This window comes from Passer domesticus, chromosome 13 (genome assembly GCF_036417665.1).
Source record: "Passer domesticus isolate bPasDom1 chromosome 13, bPasDom1.hap1, whole genome shotgun sequence".
NCBI classification, from domain to species: domain Eukaryota; kingdom Metazoa; phylum Chordata; class Aves; order Passeriformes; family Passeridae; genus Passer; species Passer domesticus.
In genome coordinates this window covers 12,134,303-12,151,506 of record NC_087486.1, presented here as the reverse complement: position 1 = coordinate 12,151,506, position 17,204 = coordinate 12,134,303, and positions in this window count along the sequence as shown.

The window sequence follows — 17,204 nt, the reverse complement described above, 5'->3', positions numbered from 1 at the left end:
AGAGAAGGAAGATTATAAGGAAACAGCCTCAAATTGCACCAGGAGAAATATAGATTGGATGTTAGGAAACATTTCTTCACTGCAAGGGCTATCAGGAGCTGGAACAGGCTCCCCAGGGAAGTGGTGGAGTCCCCATCCCTGGAGGTGCTGCGTAGATGTGGGACTTGGGGACATGCTTTAATGGTGGACTCAGCAGTGCTGGGTTAACAGTTGGACTCTGTAGTTTCAAAAGTCTTTTCAAAGCTAAAAGATTCTGTAATTGTATGATTGATGTTCTATGAACACCTCCATGAAGGGAGTTCTGCTGACTGTACAAGGGAATTAGCTTCTCCACTAAAATGTACACCTTGTGTGTCATTCTCTTGAATCTTCAATCACACAAATGCTTTGGAGTACTTGCTCTACATGTCCTCTCCCTCAGTCACCAATAACTGCTTTGCATTTGTACTTAAAAATCAAAACTTTTGTATGTACAATGAATGTCAGTGATCTGTCCAGCACCTGATCACAGGACTCTTACAAATGTTGAGTGGGAAAACCACTTATGCAAACAAACTTACCCAATAGGAGTAATTTTAAGATTTATGCAAAAAGACAGAGCAGTACTTCCAAAGCAGAAGTTTCATGGCTTAAGTGTTCTTTCAGTAAGGTTTTCATAACCTCATGGCACATTTGCTGCCCAGTTTCTATGTATTTTTTTGGGAAACACTAAGTGAAAGAAAATCACCATTTCAAGGGGCCAAGTGAATACACAGCCTTACTGGAGCTGTGTGGGTATATTTAGGGACTGTTTTAATTCAGTCAAAAAGGGGCTAACAAACTTGCCATTTTATAATGTTTAATCTTAATACCTGTCCCTTGTATTTCTGTTTTGGGAGATATTTATATTATCTCTTCAGCACTACACTAACCATCAGGCTGACTTCCCTGCAGCTCTGCTGACTCAAAATAATGACTTGTGGGGGAGCTCTAATGACAGAACAAGGGGCAATTACAGACCCAGCATGAGCCTTGGAAAAACTGTGTGATGTATTTTGTGCAGTTGATTGACCCTGTGTTCGAGTTCATTTGGGCTCTGCTGCTGTAGATCTGGCCTATGCCTGAAGGTATATGGCTTGTTAATCTCAATATAAGAAGACAGAACAGATTAGATCAAATCAAACCATTCAGACAAAAGCAAAACTGCTCCAGTGCTGGGAGAATAAATGATAGCAGAAATATGTGACTCTAAAATATTCCTTTGCCTACAGACAGTAAGACCAGAGGTTATAAAAACAGATTATTCAGCCGTTTTTAAAGTTGATTTCCATGTATGAAAAAAGAGAAGGGAACTTTTTTCCTTAGATCTCCAGTGTCACACCTTCCATTTGGGGACACAGCTCAGATCAGCATTTCAACATAGGAGATTTACTACTAATAAACTGAAAACTAACCTTGAGATTACCCCATTTTAAAACAAAATACAGCTAACTATCAGAATAAAACACGAGAGACTCCATCTTCTTCACGAAGGAAAAGGCCCTTCTTTATTCACCTAACTCATTTTTATATGGTTTTACAGCCCTCTTGTGTGACTCCAATTGGTCAGCAGCGTTCTTGCCAATTACTCTATTGGTTGGTAAAAGATATTTTACTTGTCCATCAAGTCTTTCTATTCTTAAATGATTTACTTTTTTTTTTTCACTGATTCTCATGGGAGAGATTTAATGTTTATGCAGGTGCTGGTTGTTTTTCACCCAGGAACAGATTGTTATCTTAATGAACTCTTCACACCAGAATAGTTTTCACCTGGGAACTTCCAAAGTGCTAAGCTGCACTTAAAAGAAGTGACAGGCCAGCCACGATCTAACAGAGTAGGCCTGATTTTATGAAACCTTTTTTAAATAAATTTTCTACTTGACTGCAACAGATAAGGGAAATAACAAGTTAAAGGCTATGTATGAAAAAAAGGCTTCTACAGTAATGCAGGGCCTAGAGTCTGTTCTAGAACAGATTGAAAGCTTCTTTCTTCCTCCATCTTGTGCACTAAGGTGTGTTACCTAAAATGAGATTTCTTCCCAGTTAATGAAGGTAAGATCATGAGATGTACAACTTATTTAGCAAGAGATCACACCAATACTGGCTGGCAATTAATGTGAGGCAATGTCATCTTTTCTGCTTTTCTAAAAGCCTGACTTGGGTCAATCTTATTTTCAAGACAAATAGATTTTTGTTAGGTGATCCTTCTTTATAAAATTAGAGACAGAATAAAAACTAAAACCAGCATAGAAGTATCTACTGCATTTTTCATAATAGCAAACTCCTGCACATCTTGAGTGCAACATGGGTTGTCAAAATTTCTGGCATTCCTTTAGAGGACCAAATCTATTCTTTTTATACAGCTCCTTCCCAAAAATAAGCAGTAAGCTGCAGTTGTGGTCACTCTCTTCTGAAATACCCATGTATATTTCAAAGTCTGAGAAACAAAGATCTTCCTATTGTTATTTTTATACCTATTGACTCCACTAAATGTTTATCAACACATAAATGTACGCATCATATGGGCTGCACTGAGAGCTTCAGCATAAAGCTTGGGGTAGTTTTCCCCCCAATATTTCAAGGATTTATTGAAATATTTTCAAAGGATGTTTAACAGTCAAAAGCAGAGGACTCAAGCATTGTGCACCAGCTCAGAATGGAAATTTCAGTTCTTTTCAGTTGCTGACTGGTGCAATGCAAGACAGCAGTAACTAATTTTAGACTGGAAGTGGGTAAAAGGCATATGTTTCATCTTGTAACACTTGAATATGAATTAAGAAGACAGAGGCTCCAAAACATCCCACCACTGCTCAGTGTTAGACACAGCAGCATGAAAATGGTTTTCTCTTGCTCTCAAATGTTAGTGTTGTTTCTGGGAAGAGCTCTGGCAGAGGATGAACCCCTAGAAAACCCCAGGAGCCAGCTCCCAGCCCTCCCTGCTGTACCTCCCATCCCTGCAGAGGCATTTCAGAATGGCCATGGCACCCTGGCATCACTGCCCCTGGAGTGACAAGGATGACTCTTTCCCTTTTAATGATTAAATGGCCCAAAGGAAAAGGACAGATAAATTTTTTCACCCCATTTTTTCCCCACAAGCTTTTGCTCTAACAGCTTCAATAAGGCTAAAAATAAAGTAAAAAAATCTTACTTTTGAGACTGTCTGAAGAAGATTAATTTGCTCACTGATCATTTTTCACAAGTAATTAGTCACAATTGCTACAAGGGGGGAGAAGGAAAAAGATATAGAAAGCAGATTAAAGAAACAAACCATAACAAATTTCATAAAGCCTTTGCAAATGTCAAAACCTTGTCAATCTTATAATTGCCTATATAAATATCCAGGTTTATTCCCAGAGGCTTAATAATTTCCATTTAAGTATAAAATACCTGAATGTATAATAATTGCTTGTTCATTTTACATTCACTATAGCTCATTAAAATAAAACCCATACTCAGCTGGATATCCAGTACTTAACTGTGATTTGATAGCACATATAGATGTTGATAAATTGAGTTGACAAAAACTGAGTATATATTCTAAAGTCTATTGGAATTTTAGCCTTTTCCAGTGGTAACTAAGAGTAAATATACTACAAAAATAAGATGGAGAAAGAATTATATTTTCACATATTGCTTAGATAGGTGAGAATAACCCAAACAGTATTTTCGGACACCTGGTCAGCTTACTCCTGCAGAAATCAGGAATATAACAGTCTTGTACAATCAGTGGGTCCAGTAAATTATTTTCAATTCCTTCAGGAAAATAAATCTCTCACCAAATAGTTAGTGGGTAAAAAGAAAAAAAAAAACAAAAAGCATTTGAAAAACAAAATGCAAACATAAAACACCAGCTCAGTTAAATATGTGGAAGTGACAGCATTACCAGTGTGGCCATGTTATATTTGAATACAGATTTAAATGACTGCAGCTTGAATCTGAAAGTTTCAGTTCTCTGTATGGCAGCTGAATTCTTTTCCTCTTTCCTCTCCCACCTCCAGTACTTGAAACCGTTTCTCTTCAGCAGGGATGGCTCCATGTCACAATCCCACACCTGCAGCTGCTCCTTCCCCTCAGATCCCTGCATGGAGCCCCAGAGAATGATGACACACAAGAAGCAGAGAGAAAGCAAATGGTGTTACTTTAGCACCTCAAAGAAGTACCTCAGGTTAAGAGTTCTGGTAGTGGGGAGAAGATTCCTAATGATCCAGGATTTAGTCAGGCAGGCAGAACCCCCTTTCTGCCCTCTGCATTTAGCACTGTGGACTTGGTTTTTGTAAACCACAGAGATCAGTACTTTACTGTTTGAAATACTTCCTTGCGTATCACCTTCCTTTTCTAAATATAAAAAATCTGGTTCTTTTTTGTCCAGCCTGAAAAATATCCACAAGTTGTCAGTTGGTCTGACTCATAGGCATAGATCTAAATAATTCAAAGAATATTTTTTTTGTAGCAAGCAAAACAGTTCAGCCCATACATACTTCTATCAAAACAAGAAAAAAATCACATAATGTAAACCACCAAAACAAAATAAACCCCCACACAAGCAAGTAGACAACAGTCTTGTAAAAACACCAATTCAATGTGTATCTGAAACTTCTGATTAACTTATAGCAACACTAAAGCAGTATTGGTGGAATACAGTGTTCTGATTCCAGATTAGATGCCAGCAGAATAAATCTGAGCACCAAGTCTGACAGTCACAACATTTTAAAACTTTTTCACATGCTCATTACTCTGCCAGTGATCTGACACACCACTGACACACTGTCATGGCCTACTAAGCAGAAGATAGGGAGGGCGGGGGGCTTGCAGGAGGTCTTGTCTTTTTCTCCCAGAAAGGAAGTGGCAGAAAGAGGCAGGTTTTCATAAAACTCAGGCTTGTGTAAAACCACATTTGTTCCAAAGTAGAGTGAGGCATGGGTTCAGAACCCCTCAGGGAAATCATCATTACAGAGGTGGGATGTACACTGACATCTAAAAATAACACAGCTTTGATGTCAGATGCAGCCCCTCTTTCTGAAATCTGCCCCTGCTTTGACATCAAGAGAAAACACTCAGATCCTCAAAGACCTCTCTCCTGAGCTAAAGAAAATCTCCATTATTATTTGGCAGCAAGAGATTTGACATTCTCTCTGCATGTTCCTGCTGCTGGAGGGCACGAACATTAGACCTGCAAGCAAAACACACGTATGTAGAAAGGCAGTAACAAAAAGTGCACTGAGGGGTAAAGTTGTATTTTTAACAAATCTCCCATGACCTATTTTGATATATCAACGAAAATTTTTATTTCAACATTGTTGGGAGGGAGAAAGGAAATGTCAATCCTATCAGAAAATATTCCCTGCAAAGTATCCAACCTCATTTGTTGTTTCAAAAGGATGACTGCACGAGCATTAAAAGGCAGAAAGTATTATCAGGGCAATGACCTCTCTGATGCTTTATAGATTCAAATCAAAGCAGCTTTATTGATATGATTTTAAAGAGCTCTCAGAGGCACAAAATACAGTTGCTATAGGAATAAATAGCAGACATCCCTTTGAGAACAACAGATGGCATTCAAGGTGACTTATCTCCCAAACAGGTAAGTGCTCACTGTCACTTATTTGTAAATAGCCATCATTTATCCTGGTCTGTTCAGTGGGTCCCAGTGGTGTCACCTGCACCAATGACTGAAAGAAACAGATGACAAAAATAAAATGCAAAAGTGCTAGCTTAACTTCTTTTGCCCCTCAGCATATCTGAGACCTGAAGTGCTACATAAAGAAATCTGTGAAAATAAAAAGTAATGGTACTCTTGATAAAAATTATGCATTCCAGTAGATTCTGAATACAGCATAGGGGAATCCTAATGTCCTTTCTTTCCTGCTGAGATTCTAGCATAGAAAGAACTTACCTCACTAGAACATCTGGCTAAAAACAAGGTTTGTAAGTAGCCTAGATATCAAGAATGAGCATTAACAGCTTAAGTGGAGATGCACAGCTGCAAGTTGCTTATTAAAATGCTTTATCATTCATTAAGTCCCAATGGCAGAATCAGAGAAGCTGGAAGGATCTGGAAGACTTTCCAGGCTGTTCTTAGAAAGTGGTTCCCAATCAGCATTAGAGGCAACTCAGTTCAAGTGAAATCATGTCACAAGTACCACAGGAAAAAAAAAATCCAACAACAACCAAAAAAACCCCCAAAAAACATAACAAAACACACAAAAAATTTAAAAAAACCCCAACCAAACAACAGAAAAAAACCCCAAAACACAAAAAACCAAACACACAAACAAACAAACAAAAAACACACACAAAACCCACAAAACCAGAGATCACTGCTGGTCTTATTTCCAGTAAAACAAAGCTAATCTCTTCTGAGGAGCCCTCAAGTGTTCATTTCTCAGATTATTGCAGCATGAAAAGAAAAGCCACCAATTATTTTTTACCAATCACAAAACTACCATCGTAGAGAAGGACTAGTAGTGTTGAGGACTTCATGTGAATCAACACAAGACATCCTTCAGGAGATGAACACTGCCCTCACAACAATGCCCCAACCAGCAGCAGAGCAGTAAAGATTTCAGAGAAGCATCACCCAGCCATCAGCACTGCCACCACACTGCTAAGTCACACTCCAGATTTAGGCTCCTCTCCTCTCTGCTTTTTGTACCATTTCTGAACAGGGAAGGACTAGAAAAGCAGTTAGGAACAAAACAAGCAATGACAGAAAAGATTGGCTTTTCCTTAACAAATTGTTAAAGAGCACTGAAAAATGCTCATAGTTTACCAACATGAAGATGTGTTTTGGTGATAAGTTTCCATACTGCAGACAATATCTTCTACCCTCCCTCCCAAAATGCTATTCATGAAATATTAGCATTCAAATTCATCTGTCAAAATGATTGTTTATGTAGTATAGAAAAGCTATATTATCATCTGCTCTGCAGTTTGCCTCAGAGCAAACTTGATTCAGATATTTACATAACCAAAGATTATGACATCTTTTCCAGCCCTTTTGATGTGTCTGTCAGCAAGATGTCAATCAGATTAATTCTAGCTAGATTCTTTCCTGATACCCAAGAATAGCTGTGAGGCATGAAGCAGTCATTTTGCCAAGGAGAAAGTTTGTTTTCCAAAAAAGACCCCTGACAAATCACTTGAAGCAGAAAACACATTTACACAAGAATGAAAAATGTGTGCTTTATTATCCTTGAGACCCAGGATGTAGTGGATTTGAAGGCAAGCATGAGAACTGGTAGAAATATCTTCAATATCTGAAAGTACTAAAATATCTCCTATAGCTTATATCATATATATTTTCTTAATTAATTTTTAAAATTTATTTATTTATTGTTACTCCCTGTAATATAGTGATAGATGCAAACTGGGGAAAACCATATGCTAAAGGACATAGAAGTGGCCAATATTCAGACAAATCTTGCAAAGCTCAACTATTTCCAGATAGTGTTGAGACTTGTCAAGGTTCACATGTTACACAAATTTCCACAAATCTCCCCTTTACTCCCAAACCTTCCCTCCACTTTGCTCAACACTCTCCTTCCATCACAGCAAGAATGGAACAGAGCTTGCTGACACTGATGAAAATTCTAACTTTTTGCAGTTGATTCAGGCGACAAAATGGGCAAAGCCACTTCTTTGTTAACATTTGGCTGCTTTGTGCAATTGCTGAGTAAGTGAAACAAGATGGTAACATAGAGGAAAATTCTCATAAAGGTCAATATCCAAGCACAGAATGAATCAATGTAGAGTAATTGTCTACTGAGACCTCACAGCACAACATACAATAAGTTTTTTAGAGACAATATATTTGTATATAAATTGGTGCTGGAGGAGAAGAAAGATTGAGTAAAAAAATATAAAAACATCAAAAATGACAGAATAAAGGACCACTCAGAAAGAGAAGAAATGCAGTAAAAGAAGGATTAGCATCTTACACATTAACAAAAGGAAATATGGGCAATCAAAGGCAATGCAGCAGATGAACTAACAAAGGGCTAGATCCAAATCCCAAACTAAGGCTGTAGAAGAGACCAAATGAAGAAAAAATAACTCAATGAGAATTTCTCCATGCCTTTCATTCACCTCTTGCTGCTGATGAGTTAATAAATTGGGTGCTCTTTAGTATCAATGGCTGGATACCACAGACTAGTGGTAAAAGTGAATTTGACTTACAAATATTCTCATAGCTGAGCTTTACAATCCCAAATATATTTTCCAGATTATTCTTCAGAACTTCAAGTTCTTTTACAAAATATGTGTCCTGTTTGTCTAACGTCTCTCAGTGCCAGGAAGAGGTTACTGAGCAATGATATATCAGGTACAGGACATCTGCTGACCTTATTTGCTTGTCCATTGATAAATGTATCATAGTAGAGATAAAACTCGTAGTCTCTAAAAGCCCAAGTTAAATATTGTCTCAAGCATCCTTGCCCTCAATAGAGTAACTACTGTCATTTCCAATCACCTGTTGGCTCAACTGTCAGATTTAAATCCTCCTCTGTTATTTTAAAGCTTTTCTTCTCCAGTGTACAGCACCTGACATTATATAAATCATACAGATGAAAGACAAAGGTATCTGACTGATATTAAATGCTGTCACTCAGCTGGGGCTGGGTGGATGCCAACTGGTCAAATTCTCCAAAATCTTTGAACAGATGCTGTGGCTATTCCAGCTTTATTTCAATTTCACACTCTTCGTATCTATCCTGACAGCTGGTTTTGACAGTCTGCTCTCTTCTTCTCAGCTCTCATGTCAATCTCAGATGCATAATAGCTGGATTAGAGCTTAAACAATAGTGATTAGATCAGGTAGAAGAGGAAGCATGGTGGCAATAAAAAAATAAGATACTTCAGTAACCCTTCAAACTCTAGCCACTTCAGCTGGAAGCAAATTTACAAGAAGACACGCAGCAAGCCAAAAATTATTCATAAGAAGAGAGTATGAATTTTATCAAAGTTTGAGGATAGCTTGTTAGTTTTTTGAGGTTTTTTTAAAAAATCACATTAACATTAATTTCCATGAAAGAGTTTCACTGAACAATTCTATCTTCACAGTCTCAGTATTCAGAAGGGTCAACAGGTTACAGTTACATCACCTTATCCTTGGCAGTCCTCTGTGAAAAGGCCCTGCACCTTGCAAGTCATTTGATGCAATTTAGCCCTCATTAAAATAATGAAGGCCCTTGCCTTTGTAAATCATTTTAACATAGGTTAAATATCAAATAAATAATCAGAAGAAAGATTTGTGGATCAGACCCCATCACATTTAAGCGTGCCAAGGAGTGGTGTATGCTGTCAACAGCAAAACCCAGCCCTACATAAATACTGCTCTCCTCCACAGTAGAAACAGGGGTAATATTGGAAATGCATTTTTGCCATCTGTTAAATAATGCACACAAACAAGAACAGAAGACTTTTTTTTTCCATAAATGCTGGCTGTATATTTAAAAAGGTAGCCTCTACAATCCTCACATCCATAATTAAGTTTGTGGGTAGACTGAAGAAAAGAATTCCATTTGCACAAAAGCTCAACAGATGGTATTGTATTTTAAAGTAGAAGCATGTGAAAACTATTTGAACAAATGGCAGATGTGTCTGTCAGCCTTCTCCTGTGCCATTAAAGATTGGTGTTTAAGCTATTATTCAGACTCCCAGAATTTCACAAAAGTCCTCTGAAGCTTGTGTTGGCCAAGGATCTTTGCAGGCCCAGAGATAACCAGCTGGGGAGGTGGGGAGAAAAAAAAGTGTGGGACTTGTATGGCTCAGAAGTTGGTCTCCTTACCCAGTCCCACTCTCAGCTTCTCACCAAAGCCCCTCTTTGAGTACACAGAAAAACCTGCATTTGGCTGAACTGCAGGCAACACTGACCATTATGGCAATTTTTTGAGTTTTCTTCCTGTAAGGCTAAATGAACTGCCTGGTTTAACCAGCAAGGGGTAACACTGTTCCAAGATACATTGTCCACTATCTGGACTCTTCTGCAGTGACTTTATTTAATTAGAGCCCATCTGTAAAGTATTCAGATGAGAGACAGGGCAGTACAAAAGAGCAACCTCTTAAAGGTTCACAAGAGGATACTTAGGGAACTGCATTTTCCAAGATGACATGGAGGTTTTCTCAGATGGTACCTATTGATAATGCTCCTTTTTTCTTAAAACATGCATTCTTTTTGTATGGGACCAACAGCAAACTAGGTTATATCATAGACTGTGCAATCTGGGACCACTGCAAGTTCTGCCTCTGAATACATACACTTCCTGTGCATGGACTTTCTCCTAAGTGCCTACACCCGCTAGTACTGAAGTGAGGCAGGAGGCTTCCCATTCAAATAGCAAAATTAGAGGCGCCTATTCAGAGAACCAGGAAGAATAAAAAAAATTGTTCAGTTGCAAGGAAAAATGTTGCTTAAATACTCATAATATAAAGGACAATCTGTTTTACTTTTAAGAGCTTAGACCATTTTATTTTTAAGAATACCTTTGAAAGACTCAAATCCTCTCTAAGCAGCAATTGTCCAAAGCAATGAAACACATCAATATTTTCATGATAAAAAATCCATAGTTAGTTGTCATGGAAGTTTATTCTTAACTTAGACTTATCTTAGGCTTTTGTTTACCCAGAATACATGAGCTATCTTCCCCAGGGAAGAAGAGCGAGCCTGCTAGCTAGTTCTGATTAGCAAGGAATCAAAGCCTGTCTCACACTCTGACACATTAGGAACCACCCAGTCCCAGCTGACCTGCAAGCCAGGCTCCAATTCTACACTGTCCCAGACACTCTTCTAAAAGTCACTTCCATTCTAATGAAGTCTCCTAATAAGAGAAACCTTGCCTCACTGAAAATGAGAAAGGGCCCTTAGAGCCAGCACGTGTTCAAAATGCTTTCCCCTTGTTCATGCTGGTTTTAAGAATCTTGATCTGAATTCAGTGTCAAAGGGAAGAGCCTCTCTGATGCTTTGGAAGCAGAGCACACAATCATCACATCAGCTGCTTAAACCAAGGAACTGAAAACCTGAAAACCCACTGAACACATCAGGATGGGCAAGAGCCCTCCAGGCCAACAGGGAGAGGCTGCTGCACTGCCAGGGACAGGAGTCACAGCTCCACGCAACACGAATGTACCTGAAAGGCAGCCTGAAATGCAGCCAATGGAACTTCCAGAGGGGAAAAAACAAACACACAACTGTCCTCCCTTCACCCCCAGACCTGGGGTATTTTGGGAGTATACAGGTACACTGAGTGCTCTTTGTGTAGCCCTCTGCAAAAGTAAATCCCTTTATCAAAGAAAGCGTAGATGAAAGGATTCCTCAACTTCACAAGCAGAGTTTAAGCAGAGAGCCCTTCTCACTGATAATGTTCTGCATCTTCTGAACTATTGGCAGACAATTGCTGCAAGTTTCTCCTACTTAACTGCATCTTCCCACTTTCATGTACTCATTGGAGATTAAATTCTAAACTTGGAGAACTAATTTCTTTAATGCAGCTTTTCCTCTTCAATTTGGCATACAATACTTCTTTTCTGCTATCAACTCCAGCTACTTTAGTGAAAAGTGTTTGAGCCTGTAGCTAAGTGGGCTGTTTTGCTAAAGAGTTAATTCTGCACAGATTCCTGCTTTCTCAGCAGGTTTCAAAGAAAATGGATGCACAAATGTGCCTGTAAATATAGATTAAAACATTGACATCTCATCCTTATCTTAAAATTGAGTATAGAGAGTTTGAAATTCTGCTTGTATTGCATAGACTGTATCACTGAATAAGAGAAAACCTTTTGTTTCTTTTATAGCTTAGGTTAGTCACAAAGCAAGTAACAGGTAAGTGCACCATCTCAAAGATTACACACAGCAAAATTAGTTTGCATTGACTTAAAAGGGTTTGGATTGTTTACACTAAAGCAAATCGTGAAGTGAACACACAGGATCAATTCACAGCTCTAAATGAAGATCCAAAACTAACCAAGAATGCAGCAATTTCAGAAATAAACTACAGTACTTTCAGTTCTGCTGTTGTGCTTTGGGGTTTGGTTTTGTTTGTTTTTAAACAGAGCAGACAAAACGCTAGATAATACACAGAGAACACCTTCAACTTGACCACATTCCTGCAGCCCCAGCTGGTCAGCAGCACTGCTGTGCACTGAACAGACTGGTACCAGAGATGGTACAACCAACTACTATTAGTGAGAAAATTGTTCAAGTACAGAAAGTAATTTCAAAGAGTATATTCTCAAAACAATTTCTTTTTGTAATTGACCTTAAAACTTTTTGTTTTATCCTGGATGATAGCAGGGCTTAAAGATCAAATTATAAAAGAATGAAATACTGATTGACTAACTAGGAGCAATGGAAGTATTTCCAGGAATGCATATGGCATGGCTGATAGAAGTTATTAAACCTTGCTGGTTTTCTCTGTTTACATTTTGATTTTTTTTTTTCTTAGAAGAAATGGCTTAACTTGGTACTATCTATGGCCAAAAAAGCCATATCAGGGCAATGCATAAATTGTATCTTCTTTGCCTGCACTAAACATGTGCTTTTCTCCCTGAAGATCAAGTGCTGAGTGACACTAAAACAGTGCTAATACAGCATAGACAGAGCTGTTTCTATCCAAAGAATTAAAAAGGCATCTGAGAACTAAATACTTTCTCCACCAAATCAAATAATCAAATAAGTTCTGTACTGATGGTCATCATTGACATGTTCATGTTACATCATCTAGACAGCCCTAAATAGAGTTGATAGGAACCAGCAGAAAAGGAGCCTCTGACAAACAGTGAAGTGCCAACACACAGTTCTCTGAGTGAAATCTGCACACCAATGTTGGGTGGGTTTGCAGATTTTTTGGAAGGAGATTATGGTCCTAGTTGTTATCAATCTCCTTTCTTTCATTTGTGTTGAACTCATTCCAACAACAGAATCCAACAAACAAACAAAAAAAATCTTCTTTTCTCCTACTGATGAAAATGTCAGGCAAGCTGTTCAGGTGAAATTTATTTTTTGAAAAAGACTTACATTCCTTTTTTTAAAACATTCCTATTTCTAAAACATTAAGAAAATCAGAGTGAAGAACCCATACCTCTAACTCTTTTACAAGAATGAAGTCCTATCCAACTATTTATGACATGACTTGTCTGCTCAAATGGAACTTAAATTGTTATCACCTTTATACCTACGCAGCATGCCACAGTGATGTACTGCACACTGACAAAGTTTGGTTTTGATGTTGTTTTTTATACTAAAACCCACATTACACTGGTTACTGACCCAGTGAAAAGCACAATTGATTTCCTACTTGGCTTTGCCTTTAAAGAGAGAAAGTCTCAGCAAATGGCTGTCTTTGTAAGGTGTCCCACTACATGAAAATCAGTGCCTACCCCTTAATTGCTGACAGCTAAACTCTAACTACAAGCTATTAGACAAGCAGGATAAACACACCAGACAGCTGATATGATGCCAACTCAACATATATTCTGAAAAAGTTAAAAGTTTTAACAGGAAACCTTTTGAGTGACTGAATTCTTATCTTCCTATTCTTGAATCTTCTGTATTTAATCAGCCCTTGACACGTAGTTTTAAGACTTTCTGCTATATGACATAATATCAATCAGGCTGCTTTAGCTGTTTTCCCCTTTTGACACCATATCCCTCTTCAGATTGTCTGTGTGGATGTAGACTGAAAACAGAAGTCTGATATCAAGAAAAACTGTTTGCAGTAAAACAGATTTTACTGATGATGTGAACAGAACTCAGCTCACATCCAAGATCCACCTGACTACTTGAGGAGGTTAAAAAAAAGGAAAACAATGAGATATTTCAACAAAAATAGAATCATGCAATTACATTTTTATACGGCCATTACATTCATGTTCTACTAAACCTCAATTCAAAGTGTCACATCAGAATTTACTGTCCCTTATCTCATTTACCTGTCAACAGAAGAATAAAGCCACCACAGAACAGCAAACAATCAGACAGACCTAGTCTCATGCAGCTAAACATAAGAAACAGAGTGAAGCCTAGAGCTGATGCACTTCACAGAACTGGATTATTATTCTCTAGTTTTTTCACTATAATATGCAGTCCTTCCACACAAAAATAACAGTGTTGTATGGGCATCTTTCAAGTGGCATTTGATTATTTTAATAAAGCCTTCTCAAGACTTGCAGACCTGCTTCTTGTCTCCCTTCATAAAAGGTGTTATTCTGCCAGGTGGTTTATCCAGACTCCTTCAAGTTTTAATTATCTCTTTACTTAATGAGTACAGTCACTGATCTAGATTTATTGCAGTAGCTAGAAGCTTGTGTGAATAAAATATCAGTTCTGTTTGTGATGTGGCAGTTATCTTTGTTTGCAGACTCTTCTAATTACTTCCAGGTCATTAAGCCCATCTCCAGCAGTTATTTTACTGTCATTAGAAAAAGTGTTATAATGACACGAAAAAAGTCAATGAGTATAGGAAAAAAAGAGTCAGAAAAGGTCAAAATAAAGCTCTAACCTGTTAATTCAAATCTGAATTACTGGCACAGAAATCACACAGATAACTCAGCACATATCCTGTGAGACACCATAGCAATCAATAGGTTACACTGGGCATGTGTCAGGGCAGAATTTCAGCTTACAAGATATCACATTAAGTCATTTGTTTTATACTGAGGTTAAATTATAAGAATAGGTTAAGTTTCTCATTAGTTTAAACATTGACTTCCCAGTAGGCAACATGTGGAGAAAAGGATATATTCAAAAATGCATGTTCATATACATACACACACATGTCAGAACTGACAGTGAATCAATTAGCAAAGCTGCCTCTACTTGACCAATTGCAGCACTGGACCAGGTATAATTTTTTTTCATTTCACTCCTGAACATTTTTTTAGAGGCAGAAATCCAAACACATTAATTTGTCACGTCCTCTCCTGTCTCTTCCAGAGACTCTATTTGCTGAGGCAGAAATCCTGGCTTTAACTGTTTGATCCAGGTGTTCACTCAAAGACTGCCTCCGATACCAACATTTTGTTGTACCAATCCATCCACTCCCCATCCTTTCTTTAGTTGTTTGTGATGTATTTTAAGAAGGTATAGCTGTGGGAATTTCAGCAATAATTAGATCCTGCCACTTCAGCTATCCAGTTAATGGCTGTGATTGTAATTCCAAAGGAAGATTTCCAATGCAATCCAAGAGAACATCTAAAAAAATGCAGTTTAACCTAAACATTCAACTGACCTCTTATGCTGACAGTCCTAGTGGTTCACAAGTGGAACAAAACTATGCATTAAAATGTCTTTTGGCATTTTAATAAACCAAAATATGATGTGGCTTCAATAACCATGTTTGTATTTGCAAACTGCATCTCTTCCCTTTTCTTTCAGAAGTTGCTCCTACAATTTAAAAGCCTGCCAAAACAGTGCTGGAGAAATACTTCTGTCCTTAAAAGCAAAATGGCATTATTCAATATTTACAAAAATGGACCACAAAGCTTCACATTCATTGTGGATTTCTAAGGGGTTTCTGACCTCCCTGGCTAAGTGCATGCTGTCGCTTTTCATTTTCTGTTGGCTGGGTACGTGTAGGCATAGTTTGTAAGGGTGAAAAAAACCAGTTAACAGACATAGCTTGTAGCTTTGGACTTAGACTTAAGCAAGGAGTGTCAAAAAAGGAGAACTGAAACAAGGAAGATTTACAGAGCAATAATTAATAGAGGTTGTACCTGCATATCACACCTGATCTCACAATTGTCAAAACTCATCACTCAAAGAGGGTACCAGAAGGAAAAACTTCCTGCCAGTGTTTGCATTTCATGTCTAATTTTTCTTCCAGCCCCTCCCTATTAGGCAGGTCTTACCTTAAGTTCAAGACCATACATTTTTATCTTTTGATCAAAAAAACCTTTCCCAGTAATAAGTGAGAACCCCAGGCTGCATTGTATGGTCAGCATTTAGTCCACTAGGCTTGTTTTCTAAGGTATGTTTGTGCATATTTGCCCTTTTACTCATGCAGATTTGGCAGATAATCATCATGGTAGCACAAATTTTCCCTTTCTCTTGCATATTTCCCATTGTGTTTAAGTATGTCTTGACATTGAACACTGGTCCCTCTTCTCTCATTGCTTGGATTTTAGCTCCCTAAAATGCTGCACTGGTAAATGAAAGATGGCAGGCACCAGAAACCAAACAAAAACCCAACCAACCAGAACAACACAACTACACACAAAAACCAGAAATCACCAAGTATCAGATTTCAGAGAACAGAGGATATTATCAGTACCCAACATTAAACTTCCTGGGTCAACATGTAAATTTTAACTGTAAAATGAGTGCTATTACAATTTCTGAATCAACCCTCTCACGTCATCACTAAAATGTTCATCTAAGGATCACTAATACTTGTGAAGCTATGGGAAATACTGTATATAATTGCAACATGGTGCTCAACAACAGGGTTTCACAGGCTCAGTCAGGTGAACCACAGGCTGGGAAATGCAGAAGGAACTGCATTGTCACACAGGTAAGGTCACTGCTGCACTTTGTCAGTATTCTACTGGAACACCAGACATTTCACAGAGTCTTCTCTTCACAAAGGCTCAAGAGGGATACAGATGCCCATCAAAAGCAGCAGCAGCAGTCTCAGAGCTTTGCTCTTTCTTTTCCTCTCCAGTCCCCAAGGCCTCAGGCAGCCGAGGGCTCCAGAGTCCTGACAGACCCCTGCACAGTTAAAAATGCACTGGCAGCCATTTAAGTCCTTTCTCAGACTTTACCTACAGCTTCAGCTTTAACTCCAAATCCTCACATTCTGAGCAGTCTGTATTCCTGGAGACACTTCCTTACACCTTTTTCTTGGCTTTGCAGTACTCCAAACAGGAACTGCTCAACAATCTTTTCAGTTTTTCCACTAGACACTAGTGTAACAGATAAAACAAAATGATTCAAAATCACCTAGGACTACACTGGTCTTTCCTTTGACCCAGATAATGAAAGATCTGTTTTCTAATTTGTAGAGATGGGAAACATACTAAAAGCTCATCCTTCAGATTGGAATGTTTAAATCAACTTAGTTGCATTTTTGTATTATTTACAGTCATCTGGGGGCTGCAATAGCTATAAATCAAACAGCATCCCATCCAATTGCACCCCAAAGTATTAATTTAAAGAATGGATACCATATATGTTTAGAATCATCTTAGTGGCATTATTA